The following is a 20,114-nucleotide window of genomic DNA, read 5'->3' on the forward strand; positions in this document are numbered from 1 at the left end:
ACAATTTCGATTTCAATTTCTGTTTACAGGCAGCTGAATCACTTATATACCATTGAGATATAAAAAAGCAGGGAAAATGTCAATCCAGGGATGTCGCTTCATCAAGCCAGGCCCTAAAATTCTTTGGCACCTGGAGGGCTGTGCTGGGCACACAATGGAAAACCTCAGCACCCTGACTTGGCACAATGGCGCCCTTAGGTTCTCCGCTCATTGGAGCAGTGGGGAACTTTTCATAGCTCATATAAACCATGCGAGCTTTTTCTTCCAATTTTCTCCAGAGACCTCGCCAAGCTTCTACCCGCAAGGCCTCACCCAGTAAAACAAACGCGTATCCACGACTACTCCACAAGCCCCCTACACGAAAGGCTCGTGCGGAGGTGGGGAGGGGGGCGTGGCTTGGCCTTATAGGCCTTGCCAGCCAATGAGCGCAATGTGTTTCTTCCGGTCGGCGAGCCGACCAATAGGAGCAAGTCGGTGTAACCTTCGGCTCTACTCGGCTCTTTTCGCTGATGCGGGCAGCTTTTAGGGCCGCTGCTGGTAGAGAGACGCTTGCTTTCCTTTTTAATTTTTTTCCCAAGCGTTCACTTCCGGGTCCGGCGCCGATCCGGATGCCTGAGGCAAAAGGATGTTTGACCTCCGGATAAGCGAGGCGCCGCTGTGCATTCATTCCCGGCTGCATCAGTGGCTACAGCAGCGGCCCAGGCGGCGACTCTCCGGCCAGAGGCGGCGGTAGGACGCACCGGCAGTAGTGCGGGAACCGAGTGCGAGCCGAGCTGCGTTCCCTCCCTCGCTTGTTCCTTCCCCCCTGCCTCCCTCGCTCCCTCCCTGCGTGGCTCGCTTTCCTCCTCTGGCCGCCGGCGGGTGCGATGTGCCGCCGCCGCTGCCCCCATCGCCGCTGACTGACTGACCGGGGGGCTCCGCCCGCGCCCGGGACAGACCTCGCTGCTCGCGGCCGCGCCTCTGAGGTAAAGCCCCCGCCGCGTTAGGGACCGGGCGGGCGGCCCCGGCCCGGCGGCCGCCTCGGCGTGATCGTGGCTCCCTCCTGCCCGGGTGGGGCTGGGCGGACTGGGGTCCCGGGCGGGGTAGGGTGGGGTGCGGCGGGGGCGGCGGCGCCGCCGCCGGCCGGGGCCTCGGGGAGAGGTGGGCGAGGACCTGAGCAGGCGGCGCCGAGGCGCGGGCGGGAGGGGGCCTCAGCTGGGGGGCGAGGGCGCAGAGGGCTTGCTGGGCAGGGAGGGGGCCGAGGGCGGCCGGACGGGCTGGCTGCAGAAGTTGCCCGAGTGGTGCGGCGGGAGTGGGGACAGGGGGGAGGTGGGCGAGCTTGGAAAAGGCTGGGGCTTTTGGGGGAGGGTCTGGAGGTCGCGAGCGCAGCCCTCGGGGCTCCTCAATAGTGTCCAGACAATTACCTTTGGAGTGGGGATTTTAGGCAGCAGGGAGGGAGCCATCGGTCGGCTGGAAGGAGGTGTCGGGGGCCGCATTCGTTTCAGGGGGAAACTTCCCGATGGGGTGTTTGTTTTACGGGGGGCAGGGATTTACCTATTTGATAGAGCTTTTGACTTAGCTCAAAACTTAACCGAGGCATTAGTCGGGGAAACCAAATTACTCCGATTGTTACTGTTAGGGTGCTCATTTGTTTGTTTATCCCACTTGCATGGGGAAGTGGCACAGAGAAGCGTTGGCTTAGTCCACAGCCCCCACTTTTCTTTTTTGTGGGGTAGTGATGGAAATGTGTGTTTGCTCCTGGGATGGGGGTGGTTAGGCCTCTGTTACGATCGTTCCATTTCTCCCAAGGAAGGAGGAAAAGTTAATGGGTGGGAGAGAGAGTCTGTGTGGGAGATGGCTACTGTTGCTACACTGTGCGAATTAGTTTTAACTCTGTCGTAATGAGTACCAAGGCTGGTCAGCAAGTGACCCCTTTCTAACCTTTGGTTTTTAGAACATTGATTTTAATTGGAAAATTAAACACCTACTGATTTTTAATAAGTTAAAATAAGTCAATACTTATTTCTTGTACGTTTGCAACTACTTCTTGTAATAGGAATGGCACTTGCCCACAGATAGTAAAAGAGGTTAAACTGTATCTAAGTTGGAAGACTTTTTAAAATTAAAAATATCGAATTAGTAAAGGATATTTGTTTTCCCTATAAAGAAACAGATTGTGAAAGAAAAATATCACAAAAGTTATAAGATGCGAGGCCAGTTTCAGAAAACATTTCCCACCAAAAATCAGGTTTGGTTTGTGACATTCTTAATATGTTTTTTGGGGGAGGGGGTTGGAGAGAGATGTGCTTAGTGTATTATATAATTACTCCTAAACTGTGCTCCAATTATATTCGGAGCTGAGATAAATTATCTGCATATTTTATATACATTAGCCTTTATAATTCCACAAAGGATGAAAATTGTATTTATGGGCATTGGAAGAAAGGTGTATAATAAATTGCATGGCTTTGGCATAGGTTCCCAGCAGAGTGTATAGACACTTGTGCATTCAGGGAGCTTGCATTTCTGGATATGCCTCAGGTATAAGTAATTCTTACCAGAATGGGGGACAGAAAGGTTAATTTTAATGTTGATACATGTAAGACTTGGGGAAATCTTGGAAAAAGATTATTTTTACTGATGATTTATTGTGCTCATTGACCTCTTCTGCCATTCATCAGCTTAAAAATTGATGCATTATGTAATTATTGACATTTTCATAAGTAAATTTGCAACATTAATTGTTGACACAGTCTTCAACATATGAAAATCATTTATTCCTTCAAAGAAAAGAAGTAGCATTAGAACAAAGGGGTGGTTTAGTTCAACCTGAACCTTTACGCAAGAAACTTACAGTACGTGTTAAGGAAAGAAGAGTGGGTAGAAACATGAAGAGGAATAAGACCCAGGAGCTACCTTGAAGGGAGAAGCAGACTTGCACAGAAATAATTGCAACACAGGACTCCTGTGGGATTTATTAGAGATGCATGGAAACATGGTGTGTGTGTATGTGTGTGTGAGAGAGAGAGAGATACTAATTTTTGACTGAGGAATTATGATTGAGTTTAGAGCTGTAATACGCCATTTGGGCCTTAAAATATTTTAATGGTCAACTTCGCTCTGGCTGTGTGGGAGTTAGTTCTGTAGGTGAAGGGAACAGCGTGAGCACAGGCATGTTGGTTGGGTATGATGAGGCTTGTTAGGCTGGATGTAAGGCTGCTGTGCCTGAAGGTATTTGTGGGAGATAAAGCTGTAAAATTCGGTGGAGAATGTCCACGGATGTCTAGAATGCCTTGTATTTAAAAATGTCAGTTTGAGGTGTGCACGTCCAAGTGTATTTATTGTGTGCCGATAGGGAGTAGGTAGTCAAATAAGGCTAGTAAGTTTAAAGGAAAAAAATTATAACACAATAGTGAATTTGTTATCATGCATGCTAATAGAGGAAAACAGAAGAGTTTATAATCTAAAACAGTTCATATGGGGCTTTATCGTATTTTTTTGTTTGCATTTGGATGTGAGTGTGTGGCGTTGTAATTGGTTTTATGTGAAATAAATCTAGACTATAAACACGTGATTCGAGAGGAAATGGGAAGCTTTCCATTTTCTTCTCTAAGTCCTCTCTGTAATCCCCTCCATGCTGAGAATAGACCATCATTCTCATGTATTTATTGATGCAGATTTTTTCAGAATAGAACAAGTGATTGTTTAGTAGTTTCCAAGGGCTTCCCAAAAGGATGTATCAAACTAAATAGAGGGAATACTGTAATATTAAATTACAAAATACAGGTCTCTGGATAGTGATATTATTGTTAATACATTTTGATGTGAAATTTGCTATGGATAAAGTGAAATGTGAAGTATCTACATGGGAAGAAAATTGACTGTAACAGTAAGATGACAACATGAGACTTCCATAGTTCCAGATAACTCTGTATAAGGTCTTTATTCCTCTTATGTATTGGTGAACCTAAAAAAAAAAAAAATTAACCCAGAACTTAATCATTATCAGACGAGTCTTTAGAGAAATATCACCCTTACAGCATGTGTACTACATGTTTCATCATGTAGTCCTGTTACAGGGAAGATTGTTTGGTAGCTTTTTACTGTTGTTTCTTAGAATTCAGTAAGGGCTTGTTATAACTAAATTTGTATCTTGAACCTTCCAATAAAAATCATACTTTGTTATAGCTGATTAAGTGTCTGCTTTGCCTACGGACCATAAATGATACTGTTAGGACAACTCAATGAGTTCGGTGGTATAACTCTTGCTTTTGACAGTAGGAAACAGAATCTTCTAGAATATAAGCAACCTGTTTAAGATATATACCTTGGAGTTCCTGTCGTGGCTCAGTGGAAACGAATCCAACTAGGAACCATGAGGTTGTGGGTTCGGTCCCTGGCCTTGCTGCTCAGTGGGTTAAGGATCTGGCGTTGCCATGAGCTGTGGTGTAGGGTGCAGATGCAGCTTGGATCTGGCATTGTTGTGGCTCTGGCATAGGCCGGCAGCAACAGCTCTGATTAGACCCCTAGCCTGGGAACCTCCATATGCCGCGGGTGTGGCCCTATAAAGACAAAAGACAAAAAACCCCCCAAAAAACCATATGCTGCCAGCGCGGCCCTAAAAAGACAAAAGACCAAAAAAAAAAAAAAAGATACCTTGGAAATCAGAGTGCATATTTAAATGTATTTTTCTGACGTCACATTAATCTTTGTCTTTTCTTACAGAGTTGGCACTTAGTAGTATTGATTGGTGTGGTTAATATGTGTTTGGGTATTGGTTCTCCAAGAGGTAATTTCTTTGGAAATGGTGGTTTTGGGGTATCTGTAAGATCTGTAATTGTAGAGAACTTCTAGGAGGAGATGATACTGTTCTAGCCATAGAACCATAAGCTACCTTGGAGTATCACTTTTGTGCTGATCTGTAGCAAAGAACCATTCTCAGGATCATTAATGTGTAGAAATCAAGTGTGTATTGTCTGTTAATGTGAAGTGACTTTGGAGAGCCTCTGAACTACTCAGAAAATGTGGAATGAGACAGATATGTAGGGGCGGATAAGTTTATAGACATAGTGGAGACTGCTGTTAGCCATGTTTTTTTCCAGCTTCCTTCTCAAAGCCGAGATTTAGGAACAATAAATATTTGGGTTTCCTCCTATTATGGGACCTAAGGAAGGTATGTAGTGATTTGCTCTTAAACTATATTAAGTGACTGATTATATTCTCTCCTTCCACTCTCTGTCATTTCAGTTCTGAGAAAGAATTTTTTTTTTTTTTTTTTTTAGGGCCATACTGGCGGCATATGGAGGTTCCATAAGACAGGGATCCAATCGGAGCTACAGCTGCCGGCCTACGCCACAGCCACAGCAATGCAGGATCCGAGCCGCATCTGCAACCTACACCACAGCTCAGGGCAGTACCGGATCCTTAACCCACTGAGTGAGGCCGGGGATCGAACTCGCAGCATCATGGTTCCCAGTTGCATTCGTTTCTGCTGTGCCACAGTGGGAACTCCTTGAGAATGAATTCTTAACAGTGAACATGAAGTGTTTATGTACCAGATAAGACACTAATCATTTTCTTTACTAATCATGTATCACATAGTTATAATTTAATGAAAATCTTTTTTTTTTTTGTCTTTTTGCTATTTCTTGGGCCGCTCCTGCGGCATATGGAGGTTCCCAGGCTGGGGGTCTAATCGGGGCTGTAGCCACCGGCCTACGCCAGAGCCACAGCAACGCAGGATCCGAGCCGCGTCTGCAACCTATACCACAGCTCACGGCAACGCCGGATTGTTTAACCCACTGAGCAAGGCCAGGGACCGAACCCGCAACCTCATGGTTCCTAGTCGGATTCGTTAACCACCGTGCCACGACGGGAACTCCTGAAAATCTATAGCTGAGTTAGGTCCACATGACTAAATCACATCCACTTTGATTTATGGCTTTTACTGTAATTGGGTAAAATCTCATGATAGATACTCTTTTTTCTTAAACACAAATTTCTAATGCTTTTTTATTTAGGAAGGTAATGTCAGACTTTTAGTTGTATTCAAATTTGTTACATGTTAGCAGACTCTGCGTTGAACTCCTTTCCTTAGCTGAATAGCTATATTTGAAAAAAAAAGGCAGGAGGGAGAGAGAGTTCATCTGCCATTGTGCTCTTCATCAATACTGAGAAAATTCACATAAAATGCCAAGATGCGAGGCATGGCATATAGTAGGCACTGTGTAAATCTTCTCTTACATTAAGAAGTTGCTGAGAGATGTGAGTTGTTAGAGGGTTGATTGGTGCATGGAATAAGTGAAGGACTTGAGGATAGCCTATTGACAGGAGACTCTGAACTCACCTGTCCTTAATCCACTCAAAAGCTTTAAGATTTACTCTTTAGTGACTGCTTGATGCCCCTGCCAAGTTTAAATGACAGTAGACTAACCTCTAGTTTGTTTTTGAACTTTTATTCCCACCGGTTATTGTATATTTACCAAAAATCATTCGTGTTTGTACCCAACAAATTGTTAATGGTAGTTAGTTGTACTTGATGTTGTAATTACACAGTTTAATGAAACAGTATTCAGTGAACTGTGAAGGCCGAAAGGTGTTTATATGAGAACCAGTGGTTACTTTGAAAACAGGTGAGTAGTTAAAATCAATTATAGTTGAAATAGGTATGGGTGAAATAACTTTAAATGATTAGGGGGAAAAACCCTAAAAATTTAAAAAGATTCTTTAGTAAAATTGCTTTTAAGTGTTTTAAGTCTTTCCATGTTGAAGAAACAAACAGGAAATCACAGGTGATGTACTATGGGTATGGTTTTTGCAAGAAAGATAAAATAGAATTACAGTTCATAGACTCAGGCCCTGCACTCAGAGACTGTCTTGTGAATGTACATTTTTATGTTTTAGTTGCATTAAAATGTTTAAGGCATGTAGTTTTTTTATGATTCCTCTTTTTAACTAACTTAGGAACTGTTGGTTTATCATAATTTATTAAAGGGGGTATTTACTTCTAAAACATCACCTGGTTTATACTCTCTCACAGAGGTTTATTTAACAGCATCCCCTTTTTTAAAAAGAAAGAAATACTGGTATTCCTGAACCTGTAGTCATTCATATTTTAGGGAGCATCGTTTAATTATCAAGTCAGATGATCAGTCTGTGATTCTAACATATTTCCTGATAGAGTCTCTTTGCTGATGTTATATGTTACTTTTCAGCTTTTACATAGCATCCCAGGGTTGGAGAGCAGCCTTCTTATAAATATTACCATCTCCTCAACCTGAGTAGAAACTGTGGGAGTGAATTGGTGGAGGAAGTTGTCCTTTGGAGGAGGAAATGCCATACCCTTGATGTATACCAGGAACACTCGAGCTTCGTGCAAAGCGCGTTGGTCCAACAGTCTGCAGCTTGCCTTTCTTGCCTAGTTCAGGCTAGGTGGAAAGGAGAACCATTAGGTGTACCCGAAGGAGGTCTAGTTTGGAGAAGGAAAGGTAGACGGGGTATACTTTTTATCTTGGTGTCGCCACATTACAGTGCCTGAAATGCAAACAGCTCCTGAAATGAAACACTGAAAGATGGAAGAAGAGCTCGTTTTGTTAGAGTTTTGGTTAGCCTCTGTGTAATTTGCTTGGCTCTGCTTTCCTCTCTGTGTAGAATTCATCTTTAGTCTAGTAGCAAGATCACATCTAGATTTGCCCTGACCAGGACATCTTTGGCCCAAGCCTGCTAGCATACTTGCCCTTCATGTTTTATTGACCAGAATTAGGTCACGTACATTTCCAAACCACTTATGACTAGGGGAACAGGGTGATAATGGTTCTTTTCTACTAATAAGGATATATCCTCTGCAGTTGGGGTCACATTTCCTGGAGTTACGTTGTGGAGGGAGGATAGTCTTAAAAAAAAAAAAATTGTGGGAAGGAATAATACAGTGGACATAGATGTTAGACAATCACTAGTGGCCACCACATCATGTATTTTCATGTGTGAATATATATAATGCATATAAAGGCACTTTGAACTTTAAAGTGTTGTGCAAAGGTAATATTTGAAAGATTAGAAAGCTGCTTCTATATTACTATCTTAAATATGCTCAGGTATGAATATTTTAGGAGCTGAAAAGGCTGCTAGTTTTCTTACTGACTTTGACTCAATAAAATCAGTTATCTAAGTTGTAAGATTATACTTTTTTTTGTGGAACTCATAAAACTATTTTAACTGTAAATTAAAATTTTGTACCTGTTAACTTAAATTTTTTTCTGGGTCGCTGCCCTCTTTCCTCGACAGTACTCGCCCACATCTTTATCTCATCAGATTTCTTTGTCACACCTAGAGGAGAATAAGTACATTGAGGAAATGGGAATTTGTTAGTCAGAGAAATGGTTTATTTTGAATCAGGGGAATCCCAGCGAGATAGGAGGATACATATCTTGAGTGCAGAAAAAAGAAAAAAATGGCAGGATGGGGAGGCGGGGGAGAGGTGGCCACAATCACAGACTTTTAGAATTGAACTGAATCATGGGAAGGTTGAGTGAAGTACTTAAATTATAGACCTGGTTGGTGGAACTCTCCTAGCCTCACCGATAGTGTGGTGCTCTTTCTGATCAAAAGGTGGGAGGCCATGAAAAGATATGTCTACTTGGCAGTTTTGCTCAGGACTGTGGGTTAGTTACGTGCAGCCATTTAGCCAACTGCTTTTAATGCAGATATTTGTGCTGTCAGGGTTTGGAAAATTGTAGCCAGAGTTGGTCTCTGTCTTTGTGTATGTGTGTTTAAGTAAAACCAGCAGACAAATCTTTTAATCTTTGCAAGGAGTTGACAACAAAGCACATATATATAAACACACCACACATATACACACTAACCTTCAGGTTGGACTTGCTGAAATGAAAATGCAGAAGCAGAATGAGTGCTTGGAATAATTTATGTACTTTTATTTTCAAGAAAGTTGTTTTCTTAAAGATTTGTTTTCAGTATACGTAAAAGAGTTTTTGTATGTGTATGTGTGTGTATATATATATATGGAGATATATATGGAGATACAGGTATGTATAAATACAGAGTTAATATACAGAATTAGTTGTAATTCTTGTATTTGTTACAGTTGTAAATATACAGAATAAATCATCCATTTTCTGGAATGATATTTGCATTAATGATAATTATTTATAAATAGAATGATTTTTATTTTTACACTTCATGCTTCTCTGTATTGTTCGGATTTTCACCTGTGATTATGCATTATTTTTACCATTGAAAAAAAATAGTAATTTTCTTTTTTGAGGGAAGAAAATAAAATCCTGGGATAGGATGTTTTCTGCCAACCTAGATTAACATATAATTCTGCTTTCATTGAACTGTACATTTTTTTCTTTTTTCTTTTTTTCTGTTGAGCCCTTGGCATGCAGAAGTTCCTGGGCCAGGGATCGAACCCACGCCCCAGCAATGACAATGCCAGATCCTTAACCTGCTGCACTGCAAAACTATTTTTTATTTCTTTGAATAGTGTGCCTTGAATGCACTGATACTTTGTAATAGTATTTATTTTTTAAATTGGGCTTGCTAAAATTATTCATCTTAAAATTTTAGGTTGCGGGGGGAGTTCCTGTCGTGGCTCAGTGGTTAACGAATCCAACTAGGAACCATGAGGTTTCAGGTTCGATCCCTGGCCTTGCTCAGTGAGTTAGGGATCCAGCCTTGCCATGAGCTGTGGTGTAGGTTGTAGACGTGGCTTGGATCCCACATTGCTGAGGCTGTGGCACAGGCTGGTGGCTATAACTCCAATTCGACCCCTAGCCTGGGAACCTCCATATGCTGCGGGAGCGGCTCCAGAAAAGGCAAACAGACAAAAATAATAATAATAATAAAAGAATTTTAGGTTGCAATTGGCCATATGATACCTTTCAATACGTGTGTGTGTGTGTGTGTGTATTTATATTTATTTATTTATTTAGTCTTTTTGCCATTTCTTGTGCTGCTCCCGCGGCATATGGAGGTTCCCAGGCTAGGGGTCTAATTGGAGCTGTAGCCGCAGGCCTTCGCCAGAGCCACAGCAACTCGGGATTGGAGCCGCGTCTGCAACCTACACCACAGCTCACGGCAAGGCCGGATCTTTAACACACTGAGCAAGGCCAGGGATCGAACCTGAAACCTCATGGTTCCTAGTCGGATTCGTTAACCGTTGAGCCGCTACAGCAACTCCTGAATACAAGTTTGTTTTATAACAGTAGTTGACTTCATGATATTTTGTAAATATTTTATTATCTTTTTTTAATTTCTTTGGTTGTAACCTCAGGTGGTATACTTGGTAGGGTATCAGAGTATGATATATTGGAGTCAGAGGTATAGTCAGAGTTTCTTTTAGTGAAAAGGGAAGTGAAAATGTTTTTTCCCTTATGGCTAGTCTGTGTCATGTATATTTTTTATTTAAGTGAGATATTTATATTCTAGCAGTGAATGCTTTAAAATACTAGGCAAATGTAGTAGGTAATGTTATAGGGAGAGAAGAGAAAAAAATTCCTAATGTTCCACTAGTCTTATGGTGTGCAAATACATGGCTGTAAGGCCTTTTAATAAAAACCCTAATTTGTCATGCAAAAATAGCTTTGTATTGTGTTGGAGGTGAAACTAGTAGGTATCAGTTGTTGGTGACATTGGAAAAAAAAACAAACCCTGGGGACTTCCCATTATGGCTCATTGGAAACAAATCCAACTAGTATCCATGAGGATATGGATTTGATCCCTGGCCTCCCTCAGTGTGTGGGGGATTGGTTATTGCCCTGAGCTGTGGGTAGAGGTTGAAGGCATGGCTCATATGGCAAGTTGCTGTGGCTGTGGTGTAGGCTGGCACCTGCAGCTCTGATTTGACCCCTAGCCTGGGAACCTCCATATGCCACAGGTGGGGCCCTAAAAAGTAAAAACAAAACAAAGCAAAAAAACAATACTGTGAAGTAGTAGGCAAATGTAGTAGGTAATGTTATAGGGAAAGAGGAGAAAAAAATTCCTAATGTTCCACTAATCTTATAGTGTGCAAATATAGGGCTGTAAGGTCTTTTAATAAAATCCTAATTTGGCATGCAAAAATAGCCTTGTATTGTTTTGGAGGTGAAACTAGTAGGTATCAGTTGTTGGTGACATTGAAAAAAAAAAAAACAAAACCCTGAGTTCCCATGTGGCCCAGTGGGTTAAGAACCTGACTGGTATTCACGAGGATTCACTTCGATCCCTGGCCTCCATCACTGAGGTTAAGAATCTGGTGTTGCAGCAGGCTGTGGCATAGGTCCCAGATGTAACTCGGATTTGGTGTTGCTGTGGTGTAGGCTGGCAGCTGCAGCTCCGATTCCACCCCTAGCTTGGGAACTTCCATATGACGCAGGTGTGGCCCCCCAAAAAAACAACCCCAAAGCACATAACCCCCGCATCCTGATATTTGTAGATGCATATTTGTATAAAACATTTTATTTTCTCCTTTTATTCCAGGGTTCTGAAAACATTATGACTCCCCTCCCCCCAAAGAGTAAATCTTGAAGATGTAGAATCTTGTAATGCCAGTTTTTATTTTAAAAAATGGTAGAGTGTTTACTGAGTTCTTTTTCTATCGTAAGACTGAGGACATATCGTGGCTAATATTTCTTTATATATTTGAGGTTCTGAAAATATTTGTAGTTAAAATGTCAAATGTAATCCACTCTTTAAACCTGTTCTTTTGAGTATTTTCTGATAATTCGTTGAATATTGACAACTGGAATGTGTGTTGTGTGTTTATTGTATGCTATTAATCTAAATACTAATGAAGGTTGTTTTCTGAAAACCGCCTGGAAGAATGAAATCCTGAGCATTGGGAATGAAAACATCAAATAAAATAAATGTTACTATATCCCCTTTAAAAAAGTCTTCCAACTGAAAATTGGTAAATTTTTCTCTGTGAGAGAGTAAATGAGAGAAGACAAATTGGACAATTTTAAAGACAGTGCTTTCAGTCCTGGCCGTAGGACTGGGTGTGCTAACACCTACTAGTAGATGAGAGACAAGGGTTTGTGGAGAAGGCAGCTTGTCTCCGTGGTTCTCAGCCCTGGCTTCTCATTAACATTTTCTGGGGAGGTTTAAAAAATGACAGATACTGTGATTCTGCCCATGCTAATTTGTGTTTGAACCAGAGCGTTGATTGATATTAGGATTTCTACAGGTGATTCCAGTGTGCCTCAAGGTCGAAAATGACTGATTTCTGCTTCTCTTTGTACACATCTCTTAGTTCTTGTTGAAAAAAGTACTCCCTTTTACTTTCAAGCCCCCTTCCCCCCTTTTTTGTTGTTGGCTGCGCCCAAGGCATGTGGAAGTTCCCAGCCTGGATCAAACCCGTGCTGCAGCAGAGACCTGAGCCACTGCAGTGAAAACACTGCCGTCTCCTTTCTTAACCTGCTTTGCCACAGGGGAATTCCTCAAGTTTTTTTTCCCTTCCTTTCTCTCTTTTTCTTTTTCTGGCTGCACCAATGGTAAATGGAAGTTTCCAGGTGGGGAGCAAACCAATGCTGGATTATTACCTGCTGCGCTACATCAGGAACTCCCTCAGGTTCTCTTTTTAATTGGGGATGGGGATATGTAAATGAGACCAGAAATGCATAGAAAATATGTGTAAGAGGACCAGGTTAATGAAGTGACTTCTCTTCATAGTTTCATACTCAGAATCCTTAGTGAGGCCACTATATTTATTGTTCATTAGCAGCTTTTTAAAACTGTAGCACTAAAATTAAAGGAGTTGTGAAGTTTGGAAGATTTGTTAAAGGGAAGCTTATCAAGAATAAATTAAGGCACCAGTTCAGATACCACCAGTTCACTTACTTCCTAAGAAATGTAAGTGATAAAAGCAGTCATATCTTTAAAGTTAGTATAAGTTGCTCATTGAAATTTGATTAGTTTTATCTTATATTTCTCTTAATTACAATATCATTGAGTTGTATTTTTCATGAAATGTAAGGATGGAAGGGGCCTTAATGGTTATTTAGTATAACTGGACTTTTACCATTCTTTTTTAGCATTGTTGATGAGGAATTGTCTCTGTTTCTCCCCTCAGTTGAAATAGTTTGGTATTTCACTTATAGTGTATTGTGTATATATTATATTGTTTGTATTGTATAGACTCAGTAAATGCATACATATGAATATACTATGATAACAGGGATTTATGGTTATTGTGTCTTGTCATTTATGGCTATTCAGGGTCCAAGGTGACTCATTTGCCAATACTTCCTAGGTCAGGAACACGCTTAGTCGTTACAGCATTTTTCTTGTGACACATTTTAAATGAGAGCAAGTGATTTTAAGATGAGTTCAATATACTAAATTCCATTCCATGAGCATTTTTTTTTTTTTTGCTTGGTGGCAAAATTTGATTTAGCATTTCTTTTATAAATTTCAAGGATTAGCTTTCTGTAAACTACCCTGGTAGAGTTTCTGGTAGAGAAATTTAAGGGTATATAGAGTGTAGAGGACATATTATGTGTGAACCTATGGAAGGCTTTTAGAATTATTTTGAGTTTATCAGAATACCACAACAAAAGCAGCACACAATGAAGAGGTTACCAGTTACATTTTGCATATATAATTTGTACGAGGATAATGGTACTATTCCATAGGACCATAATTCCTTATCAGCAATTCTGACATCCAAAATGCTCTGAAAACCAAAAGTTTTTTTCTTGTGTATTTGGCACAAAGTGATTTCCTTCATAAAACATGTTGTGAACAGTGTGTCTTTATTTCATTTATTTGTAGGTTTCACCACAGAAATAGTGTTTAATCACAGGGTGTTGTCTTAGACTCCTCTGTCCCATTCTAGCTTTCTCTATGGTTGTTATAAAATAAATATAAATGTATAAACTATATGGTATAGGAGTTCCCTTTGTGGCTCAGCGAAAACGAATCTGACCAGCATCCATGAGGACCCACGTTCGATCCCTGGCATTGCTCAGTGGGTTAAGTAAGGATCCAGCGTTGCTGTGAGTTTGGTGTGGGTCAGATCCTGTGTGGCTGTGGCTGTGGTGTAGGCTGGCAGCTGCAGCTCTGATTTGACCTCTAGCTTCTTGGGAACCTCCATGTGCTGCGGGTGTGCCCTAAAAGGACAAAAACAAAACAAAAACAAAAAACAAAAAACAAAAAAAACCCCCTGGTGTTCACACTATATCACCTGTCAGAAATGCTCTAAAATTCTGAATTCCAAACTTGTTTACTTACAAGAACTCTGGAAAAGGAACTGCGGAATTGCATTAATTTGCTTTTGCCATTTATTTCTTGATAGAAGTTACACAGCATTTTACTCCTCTGTGGTGGAGTTTGAGTAAGATGCCTATAAATTTCTTTTGCTTTTTACTCTTGTAAATATGTTTACACCAAGAGGCACTTTATTTTAATTTGTGTTTATTTCTTCAGTAGCTGTTGAAAGCTTTTCTGGTTTTTTTTTGACACTGAGTTTTTGACACCCCATAACTCTGGTCTAATGGGGTTCACAGTGGTCCCAGAAACGTTGTGTGATTAGGATGCTTGAGATGGAAAATGTTTCGAGTAACTTTGGCATAGCTGAGTATTCATCACACTCTCTCCAGTCCTGGGGGGTTATATAATTTTACCTCTGTACATTGTAACTTCATGTCAAAGCACCTGCAGACAGCCCTCTTTTTACATATCTTGGCTTCCTTTTTCATAACCGAAAGAAGAAGGGGTGCGGTTGCAGTGCCTCTATTTTAGTTTCTTTAAACTTCCTTAATTTGTTTTTAAAGAGTTCACTGCAAAAGCCTTTCTACCTCTCTGGCTTCTTTTCTCCCTTATCCTGTCTGTTTTTGTTTTTTCTTTTCTCTTCTTTATTATTTACCTGCCTCTCCGCACCCCACCCCTCACCTCGTGAAAGTAATATTCCTCAGCAAAGAGCAGTTCGTACTTACTGAATTCTATATCAGAAAAATGATGACCGAAAAAGTGAGAGAAGTAAATCTGCATATTGTAATAGTTTCCTAAAGAGAACTTGCCTATAGAGGAGTGATCATTGCACTCTTTGTGTAGGGACAGTGTCCTGTGTATATGATCTTTGCTTTCTTTCCATCCTTAAATAGTGAGGGGCAGTGAGGTGATAAGCATGTGTTTTTGTGTTTACCCAGATACCAGGCACTTTAAGGTATAGATCCTAATGGGAGATTTAGACCTTGCATTGTTAGCTTATGTGCACTTGCTTTGTGCTCTGAAAGCACTGTAATTCTCTTGTAGGGGCAGATTATGCCTCATATTATTGTTTGGTTAAGCTGTGTGATGTCAGGGACTGTGACGGTCTTATTTGCCATTTGTATTTCCTGTGTTTGGTACATAATAGGCCTCTAATGATCACTTATTTGTTGAGTGAATAGATTAATCATTTTCATCTTCTTTATCAGGGAGAATTTTTAACATGGGTAACCTTGATTAAATGCCTCCTGAGGCACCGTGCTCATCCCAAACCAATTAAGTTTGCATCATCGCAGTTATATGAGACAAATTTCAAACAAATAAATTGGGTCTAATTTAAATAAAATAATACACATAAGCCTCTGGCTTATTGACTCAAGCATAAATGTAGAGAAAGGCATTATAGAAAGATAATGCATTTTTTTACAGTGACAAGTTGAAACTAAATGTATTTCATGAACAAGTCAGAAAATTTAATTAAAGGAAATATTCTGGTTTTTTTGAGCATTTCAGTTAATTATTTTGTTGTAAGACTTTTTTTATGTGTTTGATAAAGTTCTGTCTTTTTAAAATTTTCACACAGCAGAATCGAGTCTCCCTCACAATAGAAATTCAAAACAATTTCGTCATCATCAAATATTGTCTCATGCTGCCCCTCCCCCCCCTTTCTTTTTTAGGGCCACACCCTCGGCATATGGAGGTTCCCTGTCTAGGGGTCACATTGGAGCTACAGCTGCTGGTCTGTGCCATAGCCACAGCAACGTGGGATCCAAGCCGAGTCTGCAACCTACACCATAGCTCTTGGCAATGCCGGATCCTTAACCCACTGAGTGAGGCCAGGTATTGAACCTGCATCCTCATGGATTCTAGTCAGGTTCGTTAAATGCTGAGCCATGAAGGGAACTCTCCTTATGCTGTCCCTTTGTTGTCAACCCCTTCTCCCACTTGTAGCCCCTAGCAAGCACTGCTCTATTCCTATAACTTTGCTAGGTATCATAAAAATTGAATCATGTGGTATGTAGCTTTTTGAATCCGTCTTCTTCTACGTTGCGGAATGTATTTGAGATTCATCCATGTTGTAGTGTGTATCAGTAGTTTCTTTTTGTTGCTGAGCAATATTCCATCTTATGGATGCTCCTAAGCGTGTTTGTGCACTGACCACTTGAAGTACTATTTCAGGTTTCTGTGATCGTGAATAAAGTTACCACAAGACTTTGTGTGCAGCTTTTTATTTGTTTGTTGTTTCTTTTTGTGAATCTGAGTTTTCATTTCTGTTGGGTAAATTTCTAGTGGAATTGTTAAGTCATATGTCCAGTGTATGTTTAACTTTATAGGAAGCTGTTTTCCAGAGCAGCTATATAATTTTGCATTCCCACCAGTAATGTAGAAGTGTTCCAGTAATAAGCCATTCAAAAATTTAAATTGGCTTCATTGAATTATTTTTTAGTAATTTGTCAGTTTGATTGTACAACAGACTATTTTGACAGTAACATTAATTCTGAACATGACGTTTTTATTGCTGTAGGTCTCTCGGACAGAGAGTGTGATTTAGGCGAGCCTGACTTTCCAGTGAGTGAATACGATTTTCAGTATGCTTTGGAACTATTCTTTCTTGCTAAGATAATGCAAGAAAAACTAGGACTTAACCCTTTTGCTCATACTGGGGACTAAGGTACCTTTGGATCAATTATGTGTCTCTACCTTCAGGCTGCAGCATTTACTTTGGGGATGGATTCTTTTGGTTTGAACTGGGCAGAGGGAAATCCTTTGGTTAAGTGGTTATACTTTCGGCTTGTTTCTGTCACCTGTTGATGTTTCATTCCACAGTTTTGTAGTTTTCAGCTAGGTTATTTATGATTTACTGTCAGTTATGCTATTAAGTCCTTTCTGTGATGAGAGCTGAAAGTATTAGCTTCATAATTGAATTTTTGAAATGCTAGTACCCTTGAATGACTTTCTATTTTTTAAAAATTTTATTGAATTATACTTGCAATGTTGTTAGTGTCAGGTATACAGCAAATCACTTAGATGTATATCCATTCTTTCTCAGATTCTTTTCCCATACAGGTTATTACAGAATGTTAAGTATAGTTCCCTGTGCTATACAGTCGGTACTTTTTAGTTATCTATTTTATATATGGTAGTGTGTATATATTAATCCCAAACTCCTCATTTATCCCTCCGCCTCATGTTGCCCCTTTGGTAACCATAAATTTGATTTTGAAATCTGTGAGTCTGTTTCTATTTTGCAAATAATTTCTTTTGTATCACTTTTTATTAGATTCCACATATAGGTAGGTCATATGATATTTGTCTTTTTCTATCTGATTTACTTCAGTTGGTATGATCATCTCTAGGTCTATCCATATTGCTACAAATGACATTATTTCATGCTTTTTAATGGCTGAGTAATATTCCATTATATAAATGTACCATATCTTCTTTATCCATTGAATGGTTAAAATCTGTGGCTTTTGCCTTACCCAGATTGTTGTTTATAATTGTATATTTTTATAAATTAGGAAGTAAGCACTGTAGTTAAGAGGAAAGAATGTAACTTTCTTAGGAGAAGCATGCATGCAATAGCTACTGACTTTCCTCAACTACTTTCTCATTTATTTGGCATTATTAGGGAATGACCTATTAGATAAATTAGAAAATTGAGTTCATGCTAAAATATTTTCTAATTTAAATTTGTTCGTACTGAAAATGATAAACTTTACATGGTAGTACGATTTTTACAGTGTTTTCTAAGCCCAGTCAGGTTTTTTTTCTTTCTGATTAGGGCTCTCTTTCTGAACATCAGTTATAAGGTATTGTTATGTGTAGATGTCTATGAACTTATTGGGGCATATGAGGTGTTTTCTTCCTGTTCTCTCTTGTTTTTATTGTCACCTCAAAGTTTCTACTTTAAGTTTGATTTGTGTAAACTTATTAGAATTAAATTGAAATTAAATTGGCATATAGGGGATCTTATTGTTTAATGAACAGAATATAAATTTTGTGACTTCCATTGGTGAATTTTTTTTTTTCTGATGCGTAGCTATGTTTTGGAAACCTGAAAAGTTTAAATGACCTTTGGTTTGTGAGGTGTTATTCCACTTGCTTGTAATATCTCTCAGAGCTGTAAATTGCCTGCCTACCCATAGCTTTTGCTTTCCTCCTTTATTTGGAAAGGGGATGATCATGTAATTATTTATTTGTTTGTTTATTCATTTATTGACCATACCTGTGGCATGTGGAAGTTGCTGGGCCAGGGATCAAACCTGAATCACAGAGGCCTGAGCTGCTTCAGTGACAATGCTGGATCCTTAACTCACTGCGCCGCAAGGGATCTCCAAAATTAACATTCTTAAACTTCTAAGACACAGCTCATTTGTTCATTCATTGCTCATTTCTTCAACAAACTTGTAACAAATGTCTGCCGTTTGTTATATATTATAATAGATAATAGGGAGACAAAGTCAAATGAATTATGATCCCTGCCCTTGAGGACATCAGATTAAAAAACGGACTATCTTAAAATTAAGGAGTAAAAAAGCATTGTCCTCTGTCTTTCCTGTAAATTGCTTGTGAGATGTAGAGATTTGATCAGATTCCATTTCATTCTTTCTTCCATTAGAAAGATCAAAGGTTGTTTTCTTTTTGTAATGTTAGTGAAAATTGATGATCCTTGCCTAGTCCCATTAATTCACTAGGAGTTGCATAATGATGATATTTGAATTTTATTGTGTTTTACTCACTTATTGTACTGGAATACCTTTAAAGAGAAAAATTTCCTTCATTAATTAGCATTGATCCTCATTATTCCCAGATTCCTTACTTGCAGATTTGTCTGCTTGCTAAAATTTATCTGTAGCCCCCAAATGAATATCTGTGGTGCTTTGCCGTTCATTAAAGGACGTGTGCTTGTGTAGAGTGGCAAAAATTTTGAGTCGCCCGAGGGGCATGTTCCCAGCTAAAGTCAAACTAGCTGCTCTGCCTTCTTGATTTGCTTTTTAAGGCCTATTTTTTGTTTTCAGGTTGATTTTACTGTTTAAATTTGCTCCCAGTTGTAGTGCTACAGTGCTGTCTAGCGTTCCTAAACTCAGAAAGGCTGTGACGTGCTTTATGGAGAAAATAACATTAGATAAGCGTAGTTTAGGCATGAATCACTGTGGTGTTGGCAGCGCGTTCAGTGTTAATGACTCAACAGTATAGTTGACCCTTGAACAATAGGGGTGTGAACCATATGAGTCCACTTATATTGGAATTTTTTTAGTAATAATACCTCAGTACTATGCAGTGTGTAGCTGGTTGAATCTGCAGATGGAGCACCATGGATCGGGTGAGGGAGGGACAGCGTATATGGAAGGCCACTCGTAAATGATATGTGAATTTTCAGCTGCGAGGTTTAGGCACTTCAACTCCTGCATTGTTCAAGGGTCACCTATGTTTTAAAAAAAGATGTCTTTAAATAGAAACACACATAAAACAAGTATATGTATTGATCAGTTGATGAAAATGTGACCAGGGGATTATAGGAACCTAACCACGTATTTTTTCTATGACAGTGCTTCAGTGTTTGCAACAACTTTAAAAACGTAACTCTTGTGGAGTTTCCGTTGTGGCTCACTGGAAACAAATTTGACTAGGATCCATGAGGATGCAGGTTTGATCCATAGACTTGCTCAGTGAGTTAAGGACCTAGTGTTGCTGTGAGCTGTGGTGTAGGTCGCAGATGTGGCTCGGACCTGGTGTTGCTGTTGCTGTGGCATAGGCCGGCAGCTACAGCTCCACTTCGACCCCAAGCCTGGGAACCTCCATATGCTGTGGGTGCTGCCCCCCCCACCCCCAAAAAAGCAAAAAATAAAATAAACATAGCTATTGTATATCAACTGTTTTTGGTTTTGCTGAGGTTCAGGAGAATATCCTTTTTAACTGATACACTA

At 40.0% G+C, this 20,114-nt stretch overlaps 1 protein-coding gene across 8 annotated transcripts in view; it reads left to right on the forward strand.

Annotated features, from left to right (window-relative positions):
* The first annotated feature begins 505 nt into the window (after nucleotides 1-505).
* Nucleotides 506-20,114, forward strand: part of CSNK1G3 (casein kinase 1 gamma 3) — a 113,129-nt gene continuing 93,520 nt past the window's right edge. For 4 of the 8 annotated variants that reach the window (XM_047778512.1, XM_047778514.1, XM_047778513.1 and 1 more), the window contains exon 1: nucleotides 506-965. The gene's annotated coding sequence lies outside the window, so the exon portion shown is untranslated. The remainder of the gene's footprint in view (nucleotides 966-20,114) is intronic. The other 4 variants (XM_047778516.1, XM_047778517.1, XM_047778518.1 and 1 more) reach the window with 2 other exon arrangements.

The sequence above is a fragment of the Phacochoerus africanus genome, chromosome 4, assembly GCF_016906955.1.
Source record: "Phacochoerus africanus isolate WHEZ1 chromosome 4, ROS_Pafr_v1, whole genome shotgun sequence".
Taxonomy (NCBI): domain Eukaryota; kingdom Metazoa; phylum Chordata; class Mammalia; order Artiodactyla; family Suidae; genus Phacochoerus; species Phacochoerus africanus.